An 18,158-nucleotide genomic window follows, 5' to 3' on the forward strand; every position below is an offset into this window, starting at 1 on the left:
CAGCCTGCTGTGGGGATATCCCGGGAATTCTGTGGAGGTTTGTGTTTGTCAGTAGGAAAGTTGTTGTCAGAGAGGTTTTGTTATAAAATCCCGTTGAGCAGAGCCCTGCACGCTGCTTAGATGGTGCACAGGCAGCATGCAGCTGTTAGGAGACACACTTTTCACATGACACACCGCAGCCAGGCAGCCTTTTCTCCAGAGAGGCGATGAATGATTCCCATTATATTCCTGCGCCCCCCCAATAACACTACAGCATGCTATATCGGGTTGTTTTGCAAGATACTGAAATGCAGCTTGGGTATTGATTTTCTCATTAGCCCCCCTCACCACCACCTCCCTCTCTTTCTCCCCCTCCTTCCTCCTTGTTCTTCTTCTACTTCAGATTGATATGTCACATTGCTGCAGACTCACTCTCAGCCTGGAGAGTATCATAGTGTCATATTTCAGCTTCCTGCGAGCAGTGTTTTTCCTGCTTCTCTCCGAGGCTTTGTGAGGCTCGGCCATGTATGGAGAAAGAAGACGGCACAGAGGAAGAGGGAGGGAGGGGAAGAGATTGTAACAGCTGACTCTGAATGCACACATCGCATTTAATGTTTCCACCGCTGCTGCTGTGAACGCTGAAAAGATGAGACAAGTAGTGGTGATGAAGAGGAGGGATGGATGGGGCGGGGAAGGTTGCACATATAAACCGCCAACTCGGAGTTCCTCCAGTGTAAACAAGTGCGTCTCTGGGAAACGGGGTCAGATGCCCCGCTGCAATATTTACATGCTTTGTTGATGGCGCGAGAGTCTGCGGTGGCGGCAGATGCAAAGCTTCCCCGCGTCCTGCAGACTTTGACCTAATTTTTCAATTTCCACGCATCATCCCTCCTCCATGCTTTGAAGCCTCTCGCCTCGGGGGAGTGGTGGCAGAAAACGCTGTTGTCAGCACTCAGGTGAAGGCAGAGCTTCACAGGGACCTCGTATCCTGCTGAAGAGCCCTTGAGCAAGGCAGTACACCCTCTTGTTTCCCCCCTAACTGTCATCAGGTGGTGGGAAGCATCCTCAAAGTGCTTCAGGTGATGGAACAAACATCTCCTTTATACACTGCATGAAAATGCTCTCTGAGGAAGTATGAGGATAATGGGTCATATACCTGGAGGATGAGTGCCTTGCTCATGGGCACAAAGTTCCTGTAAAGCTGTGTCGACACCTGGATGCTCACAGTGATGACGATGGCAGCACAAAGCAAAAAAAATAACCTCTGCTTTTTCTCTCAGCCTGCCTCTCTGCTCAAACCCTACCAACAGTTCCTACATTTCCCAGAATTCCCTCTGTTCTGAGCACCATCAGGGCACAGGTGTGAACTTGAGAATGAATTTTAAAGCCTGCTGGGCGGACGCTAGATTGAGCAGCGCGGTGAATAGTTGTGATTGAGATAAAAGAGGAGACGACCTCTCACTCGGACGCTGACCTATCGCATCGCTGCAGTGCATCCTGGGATAGCTGGGGCTCTTAGTGGTCTGTAGTTTTTGCAGGAGACCTTCTGGGTGTGGCACAAATGTGGCATGTTTTAATAATAATAATAACTTTATTTGTCAGACTTGGAGAAAATAGAAGCTTGACTGACTTCTCCCCAGTCTGAGTTTAAGAGCACCGCTTTCATTTTGCTGCTGGATCTGATTTTGGAGAAGAAGGGCTGGGAAACGAATGTCGCAAACACCCTCACCCTGCAGGTCTGCAGCCTGGACACGGTCCTCACAGAGACAGACACTCCCGCTGAAACACACAACCCCGCGCTCGTCGTGCAGCTGCAGACTGACGGGCTGTCCTCAGCTAATCTGGCTGCTGGCTGAATATTAAGCTCTGCAGTCCAGCCCAGATAACAAGCTGTCCATCCCAACACACTGCAGATTACACACACACACACCAGGCTGACCTCAGCTGCTCTGCAGTGCTCGTGCATTGTTGTCTCTGCTGTAGTTTTGATGCAGATTTAGGGTTGTTTCCGTTTTCTTTCATTATGCGCTGCTCCAGCTGCCAGGAGGGCACATGCCAGTCAGCTCTGTGGGCATCTCGTCGCCTGTAAACAGCCCAGGAAACATTAAACGCATCATTTCTCAGTCCAGTTTTTGGAGTCTACCTTTGCTCAGGCTTGCTCCGGGTACTCCTGCTTGTCCCAAAGTCCAAAGACGTGCACATCAGATTAATTGCTGATAGGAAATTGTCTCTAGGTGTGAAAACAAACCCTAAACTAAACAAAGACAGACTTTTTCCACTTTTGACACATTGTCTCAAACTTACTCTCCTTGACATCAAGGAGAGGGCGATTCTTTGCATTAGAAAGATTCTAAAATTAAAGGCATACCAGTCTTCTTAGGCCGCGATGTCCGACTTTTCCGGCAGCTACACATTTAACGTTCCACATCCACAATGTTTTTTTTTTTAATTTCTTTATTTTTTGAAGTTTCCTGATTATCTGGTTATCTAATAATTTTCACAGGTCTTTGACTCTCCTCTGTGCTGTCAGCCGTGTTGAACTGATACACGATGATGACTGTCTAATTAATTAATCAGCAGATAATTGAAGCTCTTGCTTTGGCTGCAAACGTCCAGCTGCTCGCTGACCTGTTTGGCACGTTGGGTAAAAAAGTGAAAGGCTTCAGCTCGTTTCATTTTTTAGATTTCGAAGGGGCGCGCTCGTGCAAAAGTGAGCTGCTTCATTGGTTTGTAAGTGTATTCATCTCATGGCAGAACGTATTGAAAGTTACTTCAGTGTCACATTTCATTGAATCGAGAAGTGAAACCCTTTGGCGAGCTTGGGCTGATGTTAAAATCGCTCTTGCTTCACTCACATCTGGTCCTGATAAGAGTCCTGTGTGAGACTTCGGCAGTGAGTCTGTTATTCTGAAGCGCTCACTCTTCCCTCTTTCTTTCTTTCCTGAAAGCTCGTTCTGTCCGTGGCTCAGCAGAAGCGCTTCCTCTCAGCTCTGATATTTGAAAAGGACTCCAGTGTTCCTTCTCTGTGATTTATCGCCCGTATTTCGACCCAAAGGCAACAGGTTTAACTGACAGAAGTGTGAATCTGAGCGTGAGCAGTCTTCTGGATCTGTAGGGCCGTTTCCCAGAATTCATCTCTCGGAAACGTGGGCCACCTAAGTTCACGTGGTTTAAAGCAGATCTGAGGTCTGAGTGCTGTTTGGAGCTAGCACTGCGTGACTATCAGTTTTCCACAGGGCTCTGGTGCAGTTTAGGGCAGTGCTTAAGGCTTTATGTCGTGGCTGGTGAAGTCTTGAATAATTCAATCTGAGGAAACGGAGATCTGCATGTGAATGTGCAGAATCGGCAGCTTTCTGGTGAACTCTGAGTTTGAAGGCTTTAGTGGCGTGTGGGTGCGAGCTTTCTGCAAGTGACCAGCAGAAGTGGAAGTCCTGGCCCAGATTTCGCCGTCTGCAGTGAAAAGTCTGAAACTGTGGCTGTTTCTGCACATCGGCCGGTGGCTTCCCAGATTTTATTGACTGAATAATTGTTTTGTCCATCACACGAACGGTTAAAGAATCAATCATCCTGCAGCCGACTGATCCTTTTAACTGTACAGGGCAATTTCTTCCACCGTGATAATTATTAGTGAGTTTCAGCCGCAGGTCTTTCGGTTTCTTTGCAGATGAATTCGCTTCTCGGAGTTTGTCAGAACAGGATGTGATGTGACGTTTTTGGCAGATTTTCAGAAGCTTCCTGCTGAGTGACAGCGTCTGTGCAGAGATGGAGCTCTGATCCTTCTGACAGCTCGCTGTGAATCAAGATCTTCTGGGAAACGCCACTGCTGCGTCCAACCCAGCTTTCTCCTTTTGAGTAATTTGAGATGTCATCATCAGAAAAAGGGAAGGCGGCGAAGAATGCACGCAAATAAACACGTTTTTTGGTTTGTTTTTAAGAGCTGTGTGCAGAATGTCCAAAGACCGCAGATATTTATTTGCTGAGCGAATCCTGGAGGTGTAGCTGCTGACTGTCCAGCTCGGTTCTCCTCTTCCTCTCGCCTTTTTTGTTGCATTAACGAAAATCCCCCAAAAGGTAAACTGGAAATGTAAATGCTGTCACCGGGCTCAGATAAATGTCTCTTTCTCTGCGATTCTTTGAAAACGAGCTGATTAATTTTTCATGAAGCGCAGACAAAGATGTCATTTTCCTCCCTAACAGCCTGAAGTGAACCGTGGGATTTCTCAGTGTTAATAAAAGGCCACACTCTCTGAGCCTCCCGCCTCACAGCCTAATGTATTCAGCCGGTGACATTTTACTGAATCAGGTACAAGTTATGGACTAAAAACTGACACCTTTGCATTTTCCTCTCTCTCTTTGCCTGCAGCCTCACACGTCTTCTATTTAATTTTCTTTAAACTTTCATTTTCTTTTAACGGCCAGAGATTCAGGTGGAGTTCACAAACTCTGACATGTGGCTAAAATGAATGAATTCATTCGGTGAGCTTCCATCAGAGCTGGCCGGAGGCCCGTTTCTGCTCTGCAGTCTGTAGTGATGCAACATGTGGTGCACACATACCTTTAGACCAGGGGTGGGCAACTCCAGGCCTCGAGGGCCGGTGTCCCTGCAGGTTTTAGATGTGTCCTTGATCCAAAACAGCTGATTTTGACCCAAGGTGATATCTAAAACCTGCAGGACACCGGCCCTCGAGGCCTGGAATTGCCCACCACTGCTTTAGACAGAGGAATTAACTGTATATTTACCTGTATGTACTCAGAGTCCAGATTAAGGCTGCCATCTATCATCTATCAGCATTTGCAGAGAGTTTTAGTTCCAGACTAAATGACCAGTGAAGAAGTTTTAACTGCACATTTAATCCCTGCGATGTGTCAATATAAGAAAAACAGCACAACTCAGTTTGTAAATAAAATCTAAAGAAATCTGTCAGCAGTGTAAAAATAACAGAAAACTAATTTCATGCCTTCATCTGCTGAGATGATCACTGACAGTGACGAGGCTCTGATGCCCAGGGAGGAGCCTGGAGCCCGTACCTCATTAATGTCTGCACTGCAGTCGAACGTCTGAGATTCAAGGCGCGGATGTTGCTCTGATTACTGCAACAGGTGGGCGCCGCAGCAGCAAGTGATGGCTTTACACTGGCGGTTAAAACCAGGTGTGGTCCGACCTTCGGACTGGAGATTGTAACAGACTCTGCAACGTAAAAATGAATCACGCACACATACAAACATACCCCTCCGACGCTGACTGAGTGAATACTCAATGATTGTGGTGAAGTTTTAAGTCGAGTTGTCTGCAGAAGGAGTTTTATTTACATCGCTGATGACACTGATGATGTTTACGTGGACTTGAGTGTTCTGTGATGACTTGATACTTTGCTTCCCTGATTTCTTTCTCGCAGTCAAACCAAAGTTGCTAATCTGAAAATTATTTATCAGTTGACCAACAGATCGTCTCCATCCGACCCGTCACATCTAGAGGTCCTAATAAGTCATCAGAGGGCTTTTTCATGTTGAGGAATCTGAACTCTGATGACTTTGCTGATGTTCGGCTAAATTAAAGTGTTTCATGAGTCACCTGTGCAGCTGCAGATTTTTAAAAAAATTTTTTTCCCCTTGTAAACTTGTCAACATGCTTTAATTCATTTATCTAATGTGCAGCCTGTTTTCTCTCAGTCAGTGTCCCCTCCCCCCCTGTGTTTTATAAGATGGATAGTACTGAGGGTTTTTTTTTTTTCATTGTTTTTTTTTTTAGCACAAATAGAGTCAACTGAGCAGACTGTACATAAACGATGGCAGTAACAACTATGATATTGCTCATTTAAGTGCCGTTTTGAAGCATCCGTGTTTACATTTCCGCTTTGTTTCTTTGGAGTCTGAAATGACTGTTCAGATAGCAGGGTGGTTATCATGATAAGGTATCAGGAAATGTTAGCAAGTGTGTCCAGATGCATAGTTGTATCACAAAGACACAGATACCTGCTATAGTGCTACACTACACATACACTTCATACATTTCAGCAGAATTCTCTGATAGTTGAGACCTTGAGTTCAGACTCCCAAGGTCAGGTAAAGCCTGGAAGATGGCTAACTGCTAGCTAACTGCTACAGCTAGCTAGGAGCTAGCTAACTGCCACATCTGTAAAAGTGCTTCAGGTGTTTAACTCTTTCCTCCATAAAGACGACATTTGACCACCTCCCCTGTATAATGAGTTTTACACCTCAGTGTGGATCATTAACGAGGTTTTGCGATCTTTTGAATAGTTTCTGGGATTTTTGAAGGCTAGCTGCGCAGCCAAACACCACCCTCACTAACTTCTGATCCACAGTCATAGTCAAAGACCTGAAATGTGACAGAAAGCACTGATTTCAGAGCAGAGCTTCAGGGGTTACTGCTAATAAACTTTGAAGGGTTGAAAAGTTCAGATTATTAATGATGGATGTGCTGAAAGTACTTTTCATATCAACTTTTCTGTCCTTTGTGCACTTTATCCGCTTCCAGGAACAGCATCTCTGCTGGTTTCGAGCAGCTTCTACCTCGTTGTTCATGATCTTAAAAAACTGCTTTAGTTTGCTGCTGTTCCCCTCCTTCAGGTAAAGAAAGCTACATGCACTATTCTCCTCGCTGTCATGTCACTTTAAGGGCTTCGTTTTTTCCTCTCTGATGTTACATTTAGTCTGCGGTTCCTGTCAGCAGAGCTGAAACCACACATTCAACTTTTCAGAGATGAGACATAAATATCAGTCTGTGTTTGTGCAGTGGTCACAGCGACTTCCCCTGCAACATAACATCTCACCTTTAGACCGGCAGTTGCCATAGAGATGTTATTTTCTCTCCTCCTTCCTGGGAGATTATGGCCTGTGGGGATGGAGGGAGGCTGGTTCTACCTTAGAGCGCGGAGCCTCTGTCACACGGCAGGGCCGTAAATTCATATTTGGTGTCTTCGTCGTCTCCCTCGAGCGATATGAACAGTGATTCAGGACTCCACACGTGCAGTCACTTGACGTAAATCTGCCGGCTGTCCTCGCTTGACTCCCGCCGGAGAAATATCCGCTGAAATTGCCTCTTTATTGCAGACGCGGCTGCTGTTAAAAACAGTCTCAGGCGAGCAGCACTTCAGATCCAGCGAGGTGACGCGAGCCCGAGATGATCAGCCTGTCGAGCTGAGCAAACACAACGAATTTACAGCAGAGGAAATACTCCTCTAGGAAAGGAAAGTTGTTATTTTCTCATTCCTTTTTTATTTTTTCCCCCCTCCATAGTTTCAAAAGCCTGAAGGGTTATAAAACATAAAGCTCACTCGGCGCACAGGCGAGCACGTAAAAACTTTCCGCTCTGGGAAGAAAAACAAAATTAAAGTGATGTTTTCTTTCCCAAACAGCAGCGCTATCGATTCCCCAGAGCATCGTCTTTACACACAAACACTTTCTTAGCTGAATGCAAATCATCTCTCTCCTCTTTCCCCAGTGGCCCTTTGTTGTTGTTCTTTATTAAAACGTGTTCTGGTGCTGGCGAAGGTCACAGAGAGACTTGCACAGAAGTGCACGCATGACGTGAACGAACTAGAAGCAACGAACTTGCTTGTTGTTTTTTGAAACGGGCAACTTGGTGAAGTGACGGCTCTTAAAAGTGTAAACGCATCAACAGAGAACTTGAATGAAAACACAAGGTTGACAGATACGGCTCCGCCTCCTCCTCTGTGCAGTCCGTCCACATGTTTGTCATCAGCTGTCATCCGAGAGGCGGGTGGCTTCTCGCAGGAGGCGGCCGCATAAATATTCATCTGGCCTCACTGTCAGCATCGCAGCACAACAAATCTGAGGGCTGGAAATGTCAGCGGGTCCAGCGGGCGTTTGTTTCTGCCTGCTTTAGGTTGTCAGTTCTCGGCAGGCGGGAGGAAGACAGGTTGACGTCCGGTCAGAAAGCCGGCAGGAAAAGCAGATTGGGCTGCAGAGGCTGCCGAAGGTGATTTGCTTTAGCGGTGTTGAGGTGGAATTAAGTGGAAAACTCGCTTTTTTTCCAATTTAACCGAGTGCCGACTGTTGCTTGTCATTGTAGGCAGAATAACACGAGGCAACCTAAAATAAGATGTCGAGACATTTCAGAGGTATTTATGTGACATCTGCAACAGAAAGCGCTGTAGCAACTTTGTATCTCAAGGAGCTGGAGCAAGTGTAATTATTATCCAATCCTCCCTCGGGCCTCCATGAGAGGAAGAAGAAGAAACAGTGGCCAGTTTTCCTTTCATACAGTCTGTGATTCTGACCTCTTAGTTCATTGTGAAGGATATGCAGACAGTGAAACGACAGTAAACACAACACAGGCTGGGCTTTACGGTGAGAGACCTGAGAGGATAAACAGGAGGGCTTGTGGTGTCCTTTTAACGAAGGCCATATCTTGTACCTCAGCTAGGATAGCTGTCAGCCTGATCTTCTTCCATGAAGTTAACTAATGCATGTTAAACATTTCACATGTAGAAAAAACATAAAGAAGCTTTTGTTTTTAAAAGCTTAAAGACTCTTAAAGTTTGACCTGTTCGTATCTTTTGACTACAGTATGAGCTTTGAGTGTATCCCACTCTAAACGAATACAGTGTAATTTAGCTTTATGCTTGAAGTGGAAAGAAACTCCCGTGAGTCTCCCTTTTTCGCCCTCATTTGTCTTGCTGTCTGCCGAGCTGCACATTTTTCTCTCTGCGTTGAAGAAAGTTGATAACTCTAAATGTTCTTAGTATCCACCGCCAGCAACTTTCCCAATACGCCAAGACGACACTGTCCACTGGTTTTTGGACTGTAGCTTTAAAGCTTGAATTTTGGACCATCCATCCACTGCAACTCACCCGCTTCATTTAGCTTTATAAGTCATTAAGTTGAGCTAAGCACCCTTTTCATACATAATTTACAGCAGTCATAAGCCTGCATACAGTTTTATTGGTTTAATTATGCTTTGAAGTTATTATGAAACGGTAAATTAGCGATAGAGACCATAAGCGTTTTTGTAGAAGGTTGTAAACATGTTTATTTCTTCTGTAAAGTTGGACATTTTAACTGTACAGTCTGTGGGGATTGACTTGCTCTTGGAGCCAGCCTCAGGTTTTTGCCATCTCTCTTAGAAATTTGAGAAAATGATGCAAAACGAACAACTTTCGCTTCAGAGGATTCGGATGTTTCTGGTTTATTCAGCTTGTTCCTGTTTCTATTAATAATCTGTCAGTTCTCTTTATGATCATTAATAGCTTGTAGCAAGTAAAAAATCTTTTCATGTGACCGCTGTCAAACAAAAACACGACACAAATGGAGTCTACGGCCTCAAACATGTAAACAAACCAGTGTGGGGATTCCTATTTAAAGCTACAGCCATTCCCAGTTTTCCCCCTGAGTCTGGACAACATGTAAATAAACCAGAACTGTGCTTTAAAGCATCCGCTTTCTTTTTAGTTATAAAAACTTTCAGATAAAACTCGATGTTTTGTCTTCACCTCAACATTTCAGAGCACTTAACCTTTAAGATTTCATCAGAGCGCTCGACATGTTTGAAATGAGAACTGAAGACGGCGCATTTAAGCCTCCTCTGCGTTATCTGAAGGGAGATGGCATTTGTGCTTGCTCAGGCGATTTGTAAAAAGCGGAGTAATGGGCTTCGGCTGCTCCATCTGCCATTAGAGCGATCGGAAGACCCCCCCCCCAATCAGCATTTTCATTTGCTCTGCCTCCCGCGTCTCTCCGATCAGTGTCAAACCCGAGAGCTCGGCTTTAAAGCTCGACGGCATCTGGTGAAAAAACCCTCAGTCACCTTAACTGGCTCCAGCGAGAGGGCGTTGATCGTAAAAACGTATATTTTCCTCCAGAATCAACTATTAATGAGCTGAGTTCCCAGACTGTGGTGATTATGCGAGCTGCTCTGTGGCGTAGCTGTAGTAGATTTGGGAGTGTTTATTTGGAGTTCAGGCCTGTGTTTTTTATATGAAAGCATTTTCTGGGAGCTCATTCTTTGGCTTTGTGTAGGGATGCAGAAAGGGGTTCTGGGTAACGTATCATGCCGTGCATATCTGCAGCTTGTTGTGCCAAACGCTCGGTTAATAGGAAAGTTGTTGAGTGGAGCCACACCGTGAAGGACTGTTTTCATTATTGATTAAGGCTGAGATTATTTACTTCCTCTGTTAATTATTTTGTGTAGTTGGTGCAAAAATAGCACAATGGTTTCCAGCCACTCAAAAGATGCTGTATATCCAGTTCTGAAGGTGCATCCAGCAGGTTTTTGGTGTTTTTGCTTGACGATAAGCGGCTTAATTGATCATTTATGTTTTTTCTCATGATTTTTCGAGTGGCTAGTCATGTCAGCTTTAAACTGGGTTTGTTTTCTGCATTTGTAAGTAAGAGCTGTGCTGCATTTAGGGTTTTATAGATGGAGAACTCAACCGGGAGACATGAAGATGCATAAGGGTAGGGCTGATGTATTGTTAAAGTGACTGCTGAGCACACTGGTGATTGCACAGGGCTTTGGAAGGCAGACGCTACTGCAGTATTCGAGGCGGGTGGTGATGTTGGCGGGAGCCTGGAGATGTTCTTTAGTTGGTAAAAAGCAGATTTAGAAATCAGTCTGATAAGTAACAAGTCCAGAGTGACTCCCACGCTGCTGGACTTTGAACACAGTAACCTAGAGCAGCTATCAGCATCAAGGCGGAGGTCAGGTACTTTCCAGAGCCACAACAAAAGGCGCAGTTTTATTACTATTAGGTTTGAAAAGATGAATTGAATCCAGATTTTAATATTTAACAGAGAGCTGACAGTGTACAGAGGAGGGAGGTGATTAGAGGAGTGCTGAGATACAACTGTGTCGTCAACAAAACAAATAACTTAAGACCTGGAGACCAGTCTTTGACCTCCTGACAACCTCCTGGTGAGTAAGAAATGCATATCTCCCAACCGGTTAGTGAGTGGTTGCTGCCTGTTGCTAGGTGAGATGTGTCGCAAAGAGGGCCCTGCACCAAAAACTACCTTGTGATTGCTTTGCACGGCAGAAGTTGGCAACCATTTGGAGACAAGTCGGGGTCTTCCATGCAAACTGCAGCAGCAACCTGCTGCCAAACAATTCAACCTCACGTGGTTGTCGGTGGTGCATTGTATACCTCTTTATGACCAATTGCATGCTAGCAACGGCTCCTATGTGTTTTTTCCCTTGTCACCAGTGATTGCTGGGGACGGGTTTGACTGGTGCCATAGTCTGGTGCTTTCTTTCAAAACACCACATGATTCTCCTGCTCACAAGGAAGGACCAGTGCTACAGCGAGGTTTGCAGTCCAGACTAGTTTATTTTATCTTTCGAGGCTGAAAATGTATGGGTGGGCGTGGCCAAAACGGCAAACAAAATATTCTAGAAAAGAAAAATAACTTGCAGGTCTCACCTTCTTGCCTAGCATGAAGAGGAGAAAAGCTATTAAAGGAAAAAGGCTTCGCGCTCCTACAGCTGTCAGGTCTAAGGAAGGTTTAAGGAAGATACTTAGAGTATGTACAAAACAAGCAATTAAGCTTTTCTAGATACAGAAAACCTGATCACACAATACTACGCACTATCCACACAGCATGGTGTGTTTAGAAACAGGAAGTAAGTCAAGCCGGTCCATCTGGGTACCAGTTTAAAGTGAGCAGCTACAGTCTCCTACCAGTGGTCGGCTAAAGGTTACATAATCAAAAACACAGAGAAAAATGAGCAATGTGTTTTCTTCTAATACGTGGTAGAAAGACGAACGTCTCACACAGCCTTTGTTTCAGGTTTGCAAAGTAAAGGAGTTGGTCCACTGGTTCTGGACCAAACCACTGTGAGCCACATATGTGTGGCTTATGTCCTCCTTGTAATTTCTACCCAAGTCTGCTTTGTGTACCTACATAAAGGGAGAAGTCATAATTAAAAGAAGTCTGCAAAATTAAGAAAAAAACAAAACAAGTCATTAACATAAAAAAATATATCGGCGTGTTCTTTCTGTCCCACTGGAAGCGTGCGATAGGGGGAAAAATCATAAAAAGTTAGAGCAGAAAGGGGGAAAAAACCAAAACCGCAAGTATAGAGCAGACATTTCTGACTCACATGAGACCTCATTATTTATTTGAAGATAAAGGCAGCACTATGTTACAGGCTGTCTCCAGAAATCTACGGAAGCCAGTTCAAAACCAGTCTCACTCTATTTATCTTTCATTTAGCGTAGATGACGCTAATGTAAGGCGATAATGCACTAATGTAAGGTTTTCGACTTTCATTTACAGCGGTTTAAGATAACAATCAGGACCTCCAGTATTTTGACAAAGTGGTTCTTTCTTATACGGAGTCGGAGAACAATGAATCTAATTAGACCTGAAAATCAGTTAAAAGGTATTAAGATTGAGTAGAATGCTGCGGATCGTAAAACCAACTAAACGTCTTCTTCTGCGTTCTGGTTTGTTAAACGTGGCACCATCGCTGTCTCTCTCCGGCCTGTATTTTGGTGGATGGTTTTGACAAATCTTTATTTGGGGGGTCGAATCTGTTCACGAGGATCTCTGTGAATCTCTGTGCACGAGTTAAACCATTATTATTGAATACATGCCCGGTTCTTTTTCTTAATGGGAAGCCGGCAGCTTCTCTGACCAGCAGCATCCGGCCGGCTGAGCTCGACCACTAAAGGCCGTGCAGGGTTAATCCTGTCAGCCTGTCCGGGAGAGTTTACTCTCTGCCCCCAGTAAGATCACTTAAACTCCCCATCTGTCTTCTAAGGCGGCTTATGAAAGCTGGACCGCAGGATTGCATGCATCAATACTACACACAGTACTACTGCACGTATTTGTGTATTCAATTGTTTTGAAGAAAATAAACAGACGGAGCTGGAAAAAAAGTCTTTGCCTTTTATTGTATTCTAAAAATCTTAGAATTGGAGCCAGTCATGTTTGGGTGTTTTGGTCTGTTGAGTTGAGATATTTCAGTCAGGCTTATTTTTTGTCTTTGGGGGGTAAAACAAACTTTATTATGAATATATTGCCCACTTTTATTTGTACTTTATACTGTATGTATACATATACTGGTCATGCTGGGTTGGGGAGATAAATACATCAGCTAATAGCCAGCTGCCTCGGTCCGTTTCTGGTTGTTTTTTAATTTTGTCATCTTATTTGATGGTTTAGTAGCCAGCTTTGAGGGGTCGTCGTTTTTACACCTTCCAGCCATTTATTTCCAAAGTTAGGGAGCGATCACCTGATCAGCTGTCATGCTACTCGTGCTGCAGACAGCAGCTGGAGTTTCTCTGCAACTCGTCAATGAGTCTAAAAGTAATAAAATAAATCTGAACACATTCAGTGAACGAGGTTTGATCAGCTGTCGTCTGTTTAAGTTCAGCCTGCCTGTCACAGACGGAGAGAGAGAGCAGTGGTGCCCTGGCCAGTGGCGGGTGGTTGTGTAATATATCAGAAGCAACAGTTAAACATCAACTTGTGGAAAGAAAAATCTGAATTATTAGTCAGATTAACTAGTGTTTGTGTCACTCTGACCTTTAAACGCCGAGTTCCTTCCCTGCACCCAAGACAATGAGTGGAAACCTTTAAGTCCACTACTGTTTGTTTTCACATGTTAAAGATCTGTTTCATTCTGTTTACCCTCCTTAAGATCCAGATTTGTAACGACTGGATTCTCGTCACCCAGCCTTGAATTTTCTACTGAAAGTAGAGAATTGGAGTCTCTAATCTCTGCTGCTCCTGTCACGGCTTCAAGTACCGTAACTGCTGTCGGAAAAAATTTCCAACAACCGCATGCAGCTCTGCAACTGTTCTCTGCCATGTTGCTTCTCAGCGAGGTGATGTCACCGCTTGAGCAGGCAGGGTTGGGAGGGGGATTTGGGGAGGTGATGGAGGAGTGTGTGTGTGTGTGTGTATGGTCGAGGGGGGGAGTGTTTCTGCCAGATTGCATCATTAAGCTGCTCAGACAGGCACTTTCAGCCCTCTCATGCCTGTTTTTGTCCCTCTTCGCCACTTCCCGCTTGTTGTCGAGCCGGCGAGGGATCTGCTGCTCAAACAGTGAGGTCTTCAGGGGTGGAGTGAGTGGGTGGGTCGGGGGGTGTTGGCGGGAACGAAAAGGCAAATCGACAACCCTCCTGCTCTCTCGCTCTGAAACTTTTTCTTCATCACGCGACACAAATATTTGCCCAGGATGATGCGTTTCTGCTGCTCGCTGCTCTCCGGCCTCCTGCTGCTCGCTGTAACAGTTTAAGTTTCAGCTTTGACCTTTGACCCCCCGCTAACCTCTAGCTGTGATGAGGGTTTACCAGTGGCTAATCAGCACCAGCTCCTGCGCTGTTATTCCAAACTAGTTTTAAATGAAGGTCCAAAACTTTCCCGGCTTGTTATCAAACGCACCGCTGTGTCTGAACTCCGAGAACAATACTCATAGTTAATGATCACAAGTCGGCGGGGAGGGGTGGTGTCGGCTGCTGAACTCTGCCCAAGTCAGGCTTTGGGGCTTTTGTGTGCACAGACAGCGGTCGGCAGAGTCGGACAATGAGGCACTTAATCCGTTTAAATAGTACAGCTTTATTAGATTCACTGCAGAGGTTTGAGATGTGGAGCTCCTGCAGTGATTGATGCGGTTTGCCAGGAGTGACGCCGAATTCCAATTTTGTTTTTCGGCCTTGGCAACGGCACCGATGCCGTTCCACCCTCATCACTTTTTATTTATGCATCTATCAGAGCTTCGTGTCCTCGGCGGACTTCCTTTGAACTGTTCTAGCTGTTGCTTTATTAAACAAGAAACCGTTTGGCCGGTGCTGCTTTTACCTCGTTTGTATGTCTGTGCATTTGTGTCGACACCTGCTTTAGTAACACGGTGCTGTGTTTGCTAATGTGTCTGTGTGTTGCAAAGATATTCAGCAGTGTGATCACAACAGCGCAAGACATAATCGTCAAAATAAAAGTAGATGGGTGTGTTCTGATCGATGTGCACCAAAAGCTAATACTACTTTTCCATATTCCAGTGTTTCTGCAGTTACAGGAAAATCTGAGTAAAGTTTGAACACAGTTTCTAGTCTACGATCAGTGTAATTCCCTGTCATGGAAAATTAAACCATACTATTACTCTGATTGGCTGCCCAGGTATTTTAGTGGGTCATTTTAGCTGCTTGTTTTGCTCTGATTGGTGGAGTGGATCATCTCTCAGACCTCTGGTTAGAGCCGTCGTCCCACTCAGAGTGGATCTCCAGAGCAGATCAGAGTCCACATATGTCAGCTGCAGTCCACGATGATGGAGCTGAAGTTCATCAAATCACAGGTGGGCGAGGTCTCCTCACAAGCCCATCCCAGAAGGGTCATTTATTTTGTTTTTGCAGTTAAATCTGAAACTACCTCCTCTTTGCGAAGCATGACCGGACACAAATAGAGGCTGCACATGTGTTTGAGCGCGTTCCTCTCTGCAGACAGACACAGCATCTTTGTCAGCTAGTTTCTGTCCGCAATGTATGCTCGCCTTTCATGCCAGTCTGTCCTGTGAACTGTCTTCAGTGCGTCTCTACAAACACTGCTGGCCTGTGACTCACCCGCTGCCAGCCGCCATGCTTTACAGGGAGCCTAAGGTAAAAAAAAAAGGCCTTTGATGGAGTTGCAGTGTGAAAACAGGCTCGGCCTGGCCAGCAGAGAGCGTTCCTTGTGATCTTGTGGCTTTCTGCTTTTTGGTTACTATAACAAACAGCTGGTGAGGCCTGTTTGAATTTTCTCGAACAAGATACCATCACACTTGGTGCTTTCCTTATGTAAACAGTCTGTACAGCACAGTGAGACCGCAGCATACCTTCAGTTAAAGGTGTGATAAGAGATAAATCAGCAGGTCTGAGCTAAAGCTCAGTCAATAATTTAAATCCTACAATAATCAGAACTTTTATTAAGGTGTTAAAGTTTTATGAAATCTGAGTCAAATGTAGGATAATTTTAGAGGACGCGACGTTCCGATGGTTCTTTGTGAAACAGATATTTCCAAGTGTCCTCGGGATACATCTGGGAGGCAAAAAGGTTTTTCTTTTTTTTAAAAACCCACAAAAACTGACACAAGTTTCACAAGGAGAAAATTAGGAGCTTGGATTTGATGACAGTTAGATTCTATTGACGCCTGCAAACAATGGAAATAAGTATTCAGAACTTTCTTAGCTGGAGCTCCAGATTTGGAAAACAACACAGACATTTATTTGCAGTCGGATCTTTGGGTCTGAAACTCCTAAAAGCTGTTTTTCGGTCACAGATGATTGTGACGTAGACGTGAGGTGCAATCAACTGTCAGTAAGTTATGTAGGAAAAGATTCTTGGTGGAGGTGGAGGTGTGGTTTTTAGGCAAGATGTAGTACTTCTTCTAAATGTTGGACCTTCCCCAGAGGACATAAAATGTGATCTGGTCACTGATGTTGATCAGGGTTAATTTTAGATCTAAATAAAAGGCCATAGTTAGTGCAGAAATGTCCTTAATAGACCTTTCAGAAGTTTTCTAAATGTTAAGATAAGGGAGGTAGAATTTAATGGTCTAAAAAAACAAAACAAAGTCTTTTAAACATGATTAGTTAAATGTCTCCTGCTTTAATGTTGACACGCACTCAGATGTGGATCTGTTTCCAACACGTTAGCATAAACATGTGACTGTTGTTGGACACTAACAACGATGCATTCGCTGTCGGCTATTGCTGAAGCACAGAGGTCCAGCTGTAGGAGCTCTTTTGATGATGACCCCACCAACTCCCACAGCAGATACAAATATTCTCGTTATTTTAAGCTAATGCCTTGTAAAATCCCCTTATTGCCTCTTTAGTGCACTGACAAGCCCATATGGCAGAGGTCTGTGGAGTTACCTGCTGCTGCGGTGCAAAGGCCAAGCTAAACTAAAGATATAGTTGAAAATAGGTTTTTAGCAGTCAGCTCTGAAGGTCACAGGAGGCGGCGCAGAAAGAGAGCACAAGTGATGAATTCCATCTGCTTCACAACCTGGAAAGAAAAAACAAAAAACTCTTCCTCTTATCCCAGGAATGAGCCTAAAATTGCCCTCATCCTCGAAGACGTTCCCCAAACTGGTTTGAACCACTTCTGAGATTAGAGTGCTGTTTGGCTTCCAGAGGAGTTGACGGATAAGAGGAGCATTGTGCAGCGAACGTTAACAATGCCACAGCTCGCTGGAGCCGAGGCCCGAGGTTTGGCTGCTCGCTTGTCTCTCGGTATGTTGGAGTGATAAACTTTTGAGCAGCACAGATGCAAGCCTGCCAGGAAAAGCTCCCTGGCAGATCAGCTGCAGTAACACGTGGACAACATTTCACTGAGCACCTTCCAAAACGACACCACGCTCCCACAGTGTGCATGAAAAGACCATTGTAGCAGGTCATGCAGCGGTGTGGTTCGGCTCAAAGTGTGCAGAAAGCACAGAAAGAATCTTGAACAGCACCAGATGTTTCCAGAGAAGCTCGGATTGTCTCGAATTCCAGGAGACTTGAAACAGCTGGAGTAACCTGCACAGAGGCAACTGTCATGGAAAGTTTGATAGTGGCTGCCGCACACGCACACCACCGTGAAATTGAATATACAAAGAGAGGCTCGGTTCTCCCTCCTCGAAAGCTTAGAATTCTTTGAAGTCGCTCTCCAAACACTGTGGCAGGACACTGCAGGAGACCACACTCGCAGCTAAACACAGATAACATCCTGCAACACCAGAATGTAAATGAACTGCGTAAACTTATTACTCTTCCCTCAGTTAAACCGGAGATGCGCGGCAGGAACGCAGAGTCCGAACGCCACGGCTGAATTAGAGGAATCTCTAAACCGTGGCCTCGAAAACAAACGTTCAGCGAGGAGCTGCTGGCGGTACATCTGCCCAAAAAAGTCCAGACTTGGCTCGCGCTCACCAGAAAGAGACTTTGTCAGGCTCTTCTCAAAATAACAGATTAGGAACAAGTGGAGAACTCCGACCTCTGCCTCCCCCCTTTTGTATACAAACCGTGTCGCTCCGTCTGTAAACGATGGGATCCAACCCCGGACCTGACTGTTGGGAGTCTGGAGCGCAGCCAAGTGTGGCTCGGCAGGGCGTTGGAGGTTTACAGTACTCCAGATGGTGTCTTTTTACATATGTAAATAAAACTGCCTCTGTGCATGACAAACAGAAAGCATCCCTCTCTCACCCCGTGTGATGAAATCTCACCGAGGCAGCC

General features: G+C 45.1%; 1 protein-coding gene across 2 annotated transcripts in view; it reads left to right on the forward strand.

Moving 5' to 3' along the window:
* Nucleotides 1-18,158, forward strand: part of LOC147307855 (disco-interacting protein 2 homolog C) — a 202,086-nt gene that overhangs the window by 1,115 nt on the left and 182,813 nt on the right. The window lies entirely within an intron of this gene.

Source organism: Aulonocara sp. 'chitande type north' Nkhata Bay, linkage group LG18, assembly GCF_057382095.1.
Source record: "Aulonocara sp. 'chitande type north' Nkhata Bay isolate Kocher_YH1m ecotype deep benthic linkage group LG18, A_spYH_male_GT1.1, whole genome shotgun sequence".
NCBI classification, from domain to species: Eukaryota; Metazoa; Chordata; class Actinopteri; order Cichliformes; family Cichlidae; genus Aulonocara; species Aulonocara sp. 'chitande type north' Nkhata Bay.